Here is an 11,967-nt window from a genome sequence, read left to right on the forward strand (position 1 = left end):
CTCATTCACTGTTTTTTAACCTTTACCTATCATGGCTAGTTCCAGCTACCATCCAAAGGTGACACTCAACTATGCTAAGAATTTATTAATTGATTCCAGATTTGTTAATTCAGTCAGATTTTGGATTATTGGTTACTTTTATTCATATCATTTTACTTTTCACTTTATTTCTGAAAAGCATGATAAAATTAAATGGTAGCCTTTGTGATTCAATTTATACAATAATATTTTTCTCATATTAATAAAGAATATGCATTTTGCCAAAAATGAATTACACTTTTTGGTACTTTACACTTAATATAAATACTTTCATTTGCATGACCAGACAGATTTTTTAGTAAAAATTTCTGTAATTTAAATGTTTCTACAAATACTTTATCCACTAATTAAAACTCCTCTAAATTTTGTGAGTTCTATGAAGAACATTTCTTAAATATGTAAATTGAAATGAAACAATGTTTTTTAATATAATTTGCAATGTATCATTAACCTATTTACCTAATACAAACTTACATTAAGTGCCTACTAAGTTTAAGATACTGTATTACACGTTATGAGATATACATTGTGATCTTTATCCTCAAAGAGCTTAGATTCTTATAGAATTCAGGAAAGGTATAAACACATATCTGAGACATCCTGGTAGCTCAGAAGGTAAAGAATCTGCCTACAATGCAGGAGACCTGGGTTCCAATCCCTGGGTTAGGAGGATCCCCTGGAGAAGGGTAATAGCTACCCTCTCCGGTATTCTTGCCTAAAGAATTCCATGGACAGAAGAACCTGGTAGTCTACAGTCCATGGCGTCGCAAAGAGTCAGACACAACTAAGTAACTATCACTTTCACTTTTTTACTTTCATAAACATATCTATATTTTTATGCACACAAGCAGAATGTGCTAACTATTTTGATAGCTTTACAGATTGCTATTAGAACATTGGTGGTGGCGTTTGCCTATTACTTCCATCTGGCAGGATTAGAGACCCTTTAAAGAAAAATAAGCACTAAAAGTTGAAAGATGTGTATGCTTTGGGTGAGTGGAAATAAGGCAAAGGAACTCTACTCTTGGGCAGAGGAAGGCACCAAGTCGAGAAAGTTTAAATTTGGTTCAGGAGCAGACATTACTTATATTTGATTAAATTGTAGAGGATAGAATTTCTTCTGAGACATGATTAAAAAGAAGCTCTCTTGCACTTCGTCTTGCAAAATTGATTCAGAAAACAATTTTTTTTATCTCATTGTTTGGTTACCTGCATTTAGTGGGGACATTTTCAGGAATAGTTTCAGTGACATCTTTACAATTGCATTGTCTTAGTCATGTACTTAGGGATAACATTCCAGCTAAGGAATACTAAATAAAACAGGATTCTTTGCAGAGTGAATATTTCTTATTAGATTAGTAACACCTAGCAAGTCATTTTAAAATTTCTTTTTATTTGCCCCCTTTATTTAGACTAGTTCTGATAAATTTTTTCTTTGTGCTGACTTCTGAAGTTGAGGTCACCCACCCACTCTTTTATTGACTAATTCTTTTTCTGAAAACAAATCTGCAGAACTTGACTACTAATTTAGTCAGTGTAGCTTAATCATCACCTGAGGTGCTCCACATTTTTAATATGGCAGAACACCAGGCTGCTTCCAGGCTTTCAGAGTTGTAGAGACCAACATTTTCAACTTAGCAACTCCTCTGCAGTTCTTGTGATCCAACAGAATTTTATTCTATTTTTCCCTGAGAAGTATTGGAAAAGTTTCAGATCTCATTACCTCATCAACTGTGCTTCTAGCCCTATAAAATAATGAAAAGCAAAACAGCCTTCATAAGCCTTCATCATAATTGATTCTCCAGGGTATCTTTGCACTGCCCCGTTAAGATGGAGGCATTGCCATGATATTTTGCAGCAAGAATGTTCTAAATAATAGATTCATATGGCAGTAAACATGTAACTTTTGCTGTTAAATTGGCCAATGCATGGAATCTCGAAGCTGTTGAAACAAAACAAAATAAAATGTTCAAGCTATTCTTTCTGACAGAGTGTCATCTAAGATGCCAACAAACCAGGTAACGAATATGCATTCACAGCATTGTGCGGTATAATCTATCAATACATTTATTACTTTCAAGTTCCTTGAATCACTTTTAATTTTGCAGTACCACAAAAGTATTCAGAATTTAGGGCAAACTCCAAAATGTTGTGTTACTTATTCTTTACATTGAAGGTTAAAAACATATCTGTGATAAATCTTATTGAATGCTTTTATTTATAGACTCCTTTTTAAAATCTTGCTTGACCTATTAAACATTATTACAGTCTGCATTCAGATTTCTTCCTAAGGTCTTATTTATACTTTTAAAAGAAAAAAAAAAAAGAAAGCAAAATAGAAACCAGATGGTTTTGTTGGTCCTGCCTTCAAAACCAAGTCACATCAAACTATTGAGACAAACAGAATTAAAGAAAATGTGCATGGTATCCACCTTCCCAACCCACATGTTCTCCATACCCGAGTTTTGCCAGAGGTTTTGAACAATGTAGCAGGCCCTGAGTAAGTGCTTTCAGGAAGAAAGCCAGTCAGATTCTCTCCCTCTCCCCCAATGGCCCAGGGACACACAAGCAGGCCCTTTTGTGAATTCTTCACATACGCTTTCCGGTTCGCTTAGTGGCACCGAGTCACTGGAGATTTTATGCCCATTGGTTCTCACCAGGCAGATTCTAATCTGGCAAGGGGCCTGGGGTCCTCCTGGTGAGAATGCTGCTCCTGGCAGAAGCTCCCTCCCTGATGGAGGGAGGTGTTTCCGCCCATGGCTCTGCTCTCTTTAGACCAGGCTTGAGATCACATCTGTTCCTAGGGCTCCAAGCCCAAGGGACCTCTGAGTGAAGCATTGCCACAGAGAACCCTGCGTATTCTGGTTAAATACAATCTTCTCCCCCTTGTCACAGTGAATGTCCCTCATTGCCTAATGACCCTGACAGTTTTGTTTTTTTATTCCAAGCATGAAATTTTACCTGAGCTGTATCAAGTGACATTATGTGTAGGATACAGTCATATAAATTGAACTGCGACATTTCATGCCATATAGAAAAATTCATAGACATACTTTTCCTAATGTGACTGCAAAATCATCAACAAGATGATGTGCTTCAGCAGGAAAGACATCATCAACAAATTAAGTATTAAAAAATGGGTGTTCTGCCTATGAAAATTGTTTCTTGTATGAATTATTTTAATCATGAAAATGATTTTGAGTAAACTATGAAACTTGAAATATATGGAATCATTCATGAGTATTGCCAATTCCTCCAGTTCTAATGCACCAAATTGTTCTCTATTTATATCTGTATATATTGAATACTCAACAGAAAAGTCTGGTGTCCTTTGAACAAAAATATTTAGAAAGTAAAATTTTTGTTATAAGTTATTACTCTGTAATTTTTAGGAATACTCTAAAGGAAAATAAAATAATAATAATAATAAAAAAAAAGCACAGAACAGGAGCAGTTCATTTCATTGCAAACTAAAGGATAGATAGCTCTCTCTAACAGCTCAGTACCACATAGTATTCCTAATCAAATCATTGCAAATATTTCCAATTCCCCATTCATAGCTGTGTGAGAGATAAGTAAATAGTCCTTCCATTTCGCTCCATTAAAGATACTTTGAATTTCCACAATGCCAGGTACTGAACTCAGCCTTTCCTTTGAGACCTCTTCATGAATTACTAACCACTTGAAATGTACTCTTTTCAAAGACAGAGACAATAGCATGTCATCTCTTTGTATGCTTCATTTAAATAGTTTTGTATGTGTGTGAAAGAAAGATAGAAATATTTCTGGGAGCAATGGCAGACAAAGAATGGGCTGTGTAGTATGTGTGTGCTGCCTATGGCTATTTTACAAGGAAATCTACTAGCTCTCAATAATGTGAAAATCTTCTTGAGAGGCACCGTGGCGCAGCAAGCCACTGAACCAGAGAAATTCAATTTGCCTACTGTAAAGTATGTTTTGTCTGTCTCAGAAAGCTCTAATTCAATCCAAAATTACTTTTCTAGAAGCAGTCACTCTGGCCAAGGAAGGGTGTCCGGGGTCCGGAATAGGACAGAATACACCGGGCTAAAACTGTCAAAAAGCTTCCAACGCTGCTTCTTGCTGTTGGGACGGGAACCACAGGCCCACCTGGAAGGCCACTGCTCACTGCAAGTTTTAGATCTATGGATATTTGTGACCAAATAACTTTTAGGCTACTTTTATCTTTGATCTACATTGACTCTAATAGTGCCAAGGGGGAAATAGAAACAGAAATGGCAGATTAATAACATGTGGATGAGAAAGAAAATACATGTATGTTTCCTTGAATTCTATATGAATCGTAATTATTTGTGGGTAATTTTGAACACACCTAATGAGTTTTAAAGCAGTACTCTAACAATATCTTTGTGGTTTTGTCACTGGGCAAATAAACTAATAGTTCATATAAACTAACTCAAAACTTAATTTTTCCGTAAATTACACAGCTAAATTTGTTATCAAAACTTGCAGATTTTGTCAAATATTATGCCTTACCTCTGCTTTGTCTAGAAATCATGATGCTAGCTCTCTTACGGTAATATTAATTTAATCAGTTTATAGAATAGGAATTATGGGATTTTCATAATTTTTAAACAATTAATATTAAGTAAATACTGGCTTCAACACTTGAAAAAGTAAGTTTAATGTGATTGTTGGATGCTATATTCAAATATATAAGTGATAAAGAGTCTCGAAATTCTCTAAAATCTATAACAGAATATAAAGATAAGGGCTTGGCAAATATATTTAGTAATTTGGTAAAGTTTTTTTTAAACTAAGATTGCCATCACATTTCATTATCTGTAGCCAAATGCAAGAAATAGTTAAATTGTTATTTTTAAGCATTAACTAATAAAATGCAAGAAGATTATCCTTTTAATGGTGGTTCATAAACTTCAATGTGCAAAATTATTCCCTGAATGCCTTGTTTAAAAAAATGTAGATATGAGACCCACCCTCAGAGATTCTAGTTCACTGGGTTGGAAGCAGATTTTGGCACCACTAGTATAACAAAGGAATCCAGCAATTATAACACAGGTCATTATTTGAATACATTTGGTGGAAAAAAAATGTTCTGACATATAAACATCTAAAAACTCTCTGGGAACTACTTTTAATACCAAAAATGTATCCGTCTATGTGATGATATTTTAGTTCTACTTATACCACTTAAAACAATGTGCAATATTTTATAATTTACTTTCAGGGAGGTGAGAAAAATCAGCAACAAAACAACAAAGACTATGCCTTAAAAAACATCTCTCCATCCTTAAAACAGAGGATTTATTTTTTCAATGTAGTTAATCCTTTTGCATTTTCAATAGGGAAATTTTGGATTTGTAGTGGTACAGGCAACTTTTATAATAGCGAGACCTGGTTGCACAATCTCTCTCTACAACTAAAATTTCAAAGTAAATAGCTATTATAATTCATAATTTGGAAATAATATATTTCAGTACTCAGAGGAAAATTCTTGTTGATACTTTTCAGATTTGCACAGCATGAAAATTTCAAGTATTCCAGATTCTTTTAAAATGAAAGCAGACAAGCTTTGCTATGCTCAGCCAGCAACTGTGAAATAAACCTACATATCTAAGAAGAAAATTAAGTTTCAAATTCCTACTTATTCTAAAAGTGAAGAGGGAATATATGTTAAAAAATTATTAGCACAATTGTGTACACTTTCTTGTAAAAAATCTGACAAGTACAGCAGATTAAAAAAAAAAATTTGTTCAAATTAATTGCTACCTTAAGTATTTTCTACAATGGAAAATGTATAGAAGTTAATAAATCTATTAATATTTACATTCGCTGACATCTCACAGAGCAGTATAAAATGAATAATTTTAAGGACACTAAGACTTTTAAGATTTTAAAAGTACACTTCCATATTAAGGGGTTATAAACCAAGAAACAATATGATAAAACACACTCACTATACATTGTTTTTTGCAAGGGAAAAAATCAACTAAATAGAGATACATTTACCAGGAAGCTCATGAAAATTTAATTTTCTGGCTTCTTCCTTTCATAAGCTCCTTCTAAGGCTCACCTTTTCCCAGTCTAAATAAATATTCAGTTTCCTAGGCAATTACATACTCACAGTATCTGTCTTTTTTCCTAAAAGAAGGTGGCCAAATTGTATGACTTTTAGGACCCAAAACTTGGATCTGTGCTTGCATAGAAAGATATATTTTTATAGCTGAAAGTAAAGTACAAAATATAAACCTCTCTTATCTGCATTTTGAGAGCTTTACTATACAGAATATATTAAAACTTTTATTTTTCAAAATGGAAAACAGTAAAATGTATATGCATAGAAGTGAACTAGAAGAAATGGATGCAAGTTCTTTAAGAAAGAGAAGACACTTTGTTACTATGTTAAACCCACACCGTCTTTTCAGCAGGCACAGCTGAAGCTATAATGTCTGATACTAGTGAGATTTAAACAGGTTTAAACAGATTTAAACAGGCTAGGTATCACCTGGGCTGAGGTCACGTTCGCCAACCTGCCATGAGATGCTCATCTCTGTAGGAATCCTGCCCGTGTATTTCCTCAAGTTCCGCTAGAGCCATTCTGAGACAACATGTCATATGCATTTTTCAACCTATTTCTAAAGGCTGGATTAGCAACTATGAAAAGATATTATTTGCCTTTATGGTCTCCATGAAACCAATAAGGTTTGGAAATGGATAGGGTTTCAGTTATATCGTTAGTAAGTCATACTTCTGAAGCTCATTCTGGCAAATTTCTTTTATAGACTCATCTGATTATTTACCTTATTTTCAATCTTAAAAACCAGCCAAATTGAAGTTTAGTTAAAAAGAAAAAAAAGCACACCATATAAAAAAAGAGAGATGCAAGGAAACTACCCCTTGGACATCATCTTTAATAAAAAGAGTTAACTTTTAGAGGTGAACTCTGAAGCACTGGGATTCATTTTGTAATTGAAAAAAATTACATATTTTGAGCTTTTCTTTTCTTATGTATGGAAAGAAGGACTACTTTCTAACACTCAATCTGGCTTTTAAAATATTACAAGGGCTTTGTGAAATATCAGTGAAAATATATTTCATCTCTAGTCAACCTAGAAAAGCAGTTATTTAGTATTCGGGATTCCCTGGTGGCTCAGATGATAAAGAATCTGCCTGTTCATATCAATGTATGACAAAACCCACTGGAAAAAAATAATAATAATAATAAAAAAAATAAAAAAATAATTAAAAAAAAAAAAAAAAGAATCTGCCTGTAATGCAGGAGACAGGTTCAATTCCAGGGTTGCAGAGATTCCCTGGAGGAGGACATGGCAACCTTCTCCAGTATTCTTGCCTGGAGAATACTAATACTCAAACCAGCTTTTAAAATATTTCAGTGGTTTTGTGAAATATCAGTGAAAATTTATTTCATTTCTAGTCAACATAGAAAAGGAGCTATTTAGTATTTAGAAGGAAATGGTCTTTATAGCACAGTTTTAGATTGTCTACATTTTCCTAGTGAATTAATTTTCCAATTTTTAAAAAATCACTTTGTCTGTCTCTTTTGTATATATTTTGCCCCTCTGAGGGGAAAATAAAAAGATGAAGAATAATAAGAAAGAGAAGTGTAAGGAGAAGGAGAAGGAAAATAAATAAAGAGTGTGGTAAAGCCTGCTGGATTATCAAAAAAGCAAGAGAGTTCCAGAAAAAAAAAAAATCTACTTGCTTTATTGACTATGCTAAAGCCTTTGACTGTGTGGATCACAACCAATTGTGGAAAATTCTTCAAGGGATGGGAATATCAGACCACCTGACCTGCCTCCTGAGAAATCTGTATGCAGGTCAAGAAGCAACAGTTAGAACTGGACATGGAACAACAGACTGGTTCCAAATCAGGAAAGGAGTACACCAAGGCTGTATATTGTCACCCTGCTTATGTAACTTATATGCAGAGTACATCATGAGAAATGCTGGGCTGGAGGAAGCACAAGCTGGAATCAAGATTGCCAGGAGAAATATCAATAACCTCAGATATGCAGATGACACCACCCTTATGGAAGAAAGTGAAGAAGAACTATAGAGCCTATTGATGAAAGTGAAAAAGTTGGCTTAAAACTCAACATTCAGAAAGCTAAGATCATGGCATCTGATCCCATCACTTCAGGTCAAATATATGGGGAAACAATGGAAACAGTAATAGACTTTATTTTTTAGGCTCCAAAATCACTGCAGAGGTGACTGCAGCCATGAAATTAAAAGACACTTTCTCCTTCGAAGAAATGACAACCCACTCCAGTATTCTTGCCTGGGAAATCCCTGACAGAGGAGTCTGGCAGGCCACAGTTCATGGGGTCACATGAGTTGGACATGACTTAGCTACTAAACCACCACCACCTTGGAAGAAAAGCTATGACCAACCTAGACAGCATATTAAAAAGCAGAGATATTACCAACAAAGGTCCGTCTAGTCAAAGCTATGGTTTCTCCAGTAGTCATGTAGGGATGTGAGGGTTGGACCATAAAGAAGGCTGAGCGCCAAAGAATTGATGTTTTTTGAACTGTGGTGTTGGAGAAGACTCTTGAGAGTCCCTTGGACTGCAAGGAGATCCAACCAGTCCATCCTAAAGGAAGTCAGTCCTGAATATTCATTGGAAGGACTGATGCTGAAGCTGAAACTCCAATATTTTGACCACCAGATGCGAAGAACCGGCTCATTGGAAAAGACCCTGATGCTGGGAATATTTGAAGGTGGGAGGAGAAGGGGACGGCAGAGGATGAGATGATTGGATGGCATCACCGACTCAATGGACATGAGTTTGAGTAGGCACTGGGAACTGGTGATGGACAGGGAAGCCTGGCGTGCTGCAGTCCATGGGGTCTCAAAGAGTCAGACACAACTGAGCAACTGAACTGAACTGAATGGATAGAGTAAGTGGAGGGGGAAAAGGAGGAGAAATTCTTGCCATTTTTAGTATGTTTCAAATAATTTCTTGCTTGAAATAATTATAACATTATTATCTGATGCAACCCATGTATAAGTCCAGCATTAGAAATAAGACTATTGACAATATATAAAAATTATTCAATTGCAGTGAAGTTTTAGTTTCTGGAGAAATAGTTTCTATAATTGATTTTAATAATAAATGGCCTCATTTGTATTTTTCTGTCCCTTTCCTACCTCAAACTCCAGTTTAGATGAGAAAATTAGCAATCAGTAAAACTTTCAAAAGCAGAACAACAAACACCTCAGGTTGTTTTAAAGTGTTTATTTTTATATATTTCTTCTTTCTTAATGAATACACGACTATAATTAGTGATTGTCAAACTGAATCACAGTTTTATGTCTTTTCTGTTAGATGATAAGTTTTTGAAAGTAAGAGACCATATTTTATCCAGCACCCAGGCTAAAAATTTGTTTTTAATGATTATTGTATAAATGAATTTATAGTTTAATAGTATTGTTGAGTTACAATATTATATTAGTTTCAAGTGTACAGCATAGTGATTCAATATTTTTATAAATCTAATTAAAGTTCTTATAAAATAATAGCTATATCTCCCTATGCTGTTCAATATATCTTTTTACTTATTTATTTTGTCCATAATAGTTTGCATCTCTTAATCCTATACTGTTATCTTATCCCTCTCCACTTTCTTCTTCTCATTGGTATCCACTAGTTTGCTTTTTTATTTATAAGCCTATTTCAGTTGTATCATAGACATTTTTTGTTATTACTCTTTTAGGTTCAAACGTAAGTAAGACAGTATTTGTCTTTCTCTGTCTGACCTGTGTTACTAAGTATAGCATTCTTTATTTCTAACCATATTGTTGCAAATGATGAATTTCATTCTTTTTCATTACTGAGTAATATTTCATTATATATATTATAGAATTATTAGTACAAAATTTACATATATTATAATCACAATTGTATTTATTGTATATTTATACATAATAAAATTATATAATAATTAACATATGGTATAATTGTATATAGAGTATTATGTATAGTATATGTATATGCTACATTTTCTTTATCCATTCATGTATTAGTAGAAATGTGGGTTGGTTCATCTTAGCTATTGTAAGTAATGCTGCTATGAATGTCAGAGTGCATCTATCTTTTAAAAATTAGTGGGTTTTTTAAAGATATGTACTCAGGAATGGGAGTACTACATCCTCATTTGTCAATAGACATCCTAAATATAAGCGGATTGGATTCAATAATCAAAAGATACAGAATGGCTGGATGGATTAAAAAACAAGACCCCGTTTTTACTGCCTTGAGGAGAATCATATCATCACTAAAAACAAACATAAGCTCAAAGGGAAGGGAGGAAAGATGGTACTCCAAGCAAATGGCAGCCAGAAGAAAGTGGGTGTAATCAGATTCATATCGGACAAGACAGATCTTAAGCCAAAAAAAGTAATAAGAGACCAAGATGAGCATTATATAATGACAAAGGGGACAATTCATCAAAGAAGACACAATACCTATTTATTGGTTATATATTCACCTAAATAGGAGCACTAAAATATATAAAGCAAATATTAAAAAACCTAAAAGGAGATTTAGCATCCTACTTACAACAAGAGACATATGGTCTGGACAGAAAATGAACAAAGAAACACTAGCTTTATTTGACACCTTAGACAAGATAAACTTAACAGATGTATACAGAATGTTCTATCCAAATGCATCTGTGTATACAGTTTTCTCAAGTCTGCATTAAACATTCTCAACAATAGACAATATTTTGGGAACACAAAATAAATGTCAATAAATTTAAGAAAATTGAAATCATGACACATATCTGATTACAGTGGTATGAAACTAGAAATAAACTATAAGGAAAAAAGCAGGAAAAAAATCACCAACAGGTGGAGACTAAGCAAAATGCTACTGAACAACTCTTGGGTCAGTGAAGAAATCAAAAGAGAAATTTAAAAAACACCTGATGACAAACAAAAATAAAAGTGTAACATACCAAAATCTATGGGATACAGCCAAAGGAGTATAAGAAGGATGTTTACAGAAATACAGTCTTGCCTCAAACCCAAGAAAAATCTCAAATATCAATTTAATATTACATCTAAATGAAATAGGCGAAGAAGAATAAATATTCTCAAAGTTGGTAAAAGGAAGGATATAATAAAAATCAGAGCAGAAATCATTATAATGGAGATTAAAATGATAATAGAAAACAATCATTAAACCTAAGAGCTATTTTTTTAAAGACAAAATTGGCAAACCTTAGCTAGAATAACTAAGAAAAAAAGACAAGACATATAAGACATATAAATAAAATCAGAAACAAAACAGGAGAAATTACATCAGATATCACAGAAATACAAAGGTTCATAGGTGAGTATTATAAATAGTTATGTACCAACAAACGTCCAACCTTGTGTCTCAGACAGTATAGAATCTGCCTGCAATTCAGAAGCCAGGTTCTATCCTTGGATTAGGAAGATCTCCTGGAGAAGGAAATGACAATCCACTCCAGTATTCTTGCCTTGAAAATTCCATGGACAGAGGTACCTGGCAGGCTACAGTCCATGAGATCGCAAAGAGTCTGACACGACTGAGCAACTAATACACATACACACACACAGCAACTACCACACACACACACACGCACACACACACACACACAGCAATTTGAACGACCTAAAAGAAACTGATAAATTCTTTACATCATACAACATCCCAAGACTGAATTTTGAAGAAATAGACAATCTGGATAGACCAATCCCTAGTAAGGAGATTGAAATGGTAATTAAAAATCCACCCTCCCCCCCCCAAAAAAAAAGTTCAGTATCAGACAGTTTCACTGCTGAATTAAATTAAACATTCAAAGATGATTTAATATCTATCTTTCTTATACCCTCCCCAAAAAACTGAAGAAGGTGGAAATGCACTATAACTC

Source organism: Dama dama, chromosome 9 (genome assembly GCF_033118175.1).
Source record: "Dama dama isolate Ldn47 chromosome 9, ASM3311817v1, whole genome shotgun sequence".
Lineage (NCBI taxonomy): Eukaryota > Metazoa > Chordata > Mammalia > Artiodactyla > Cervidae > Dama > Dama dama.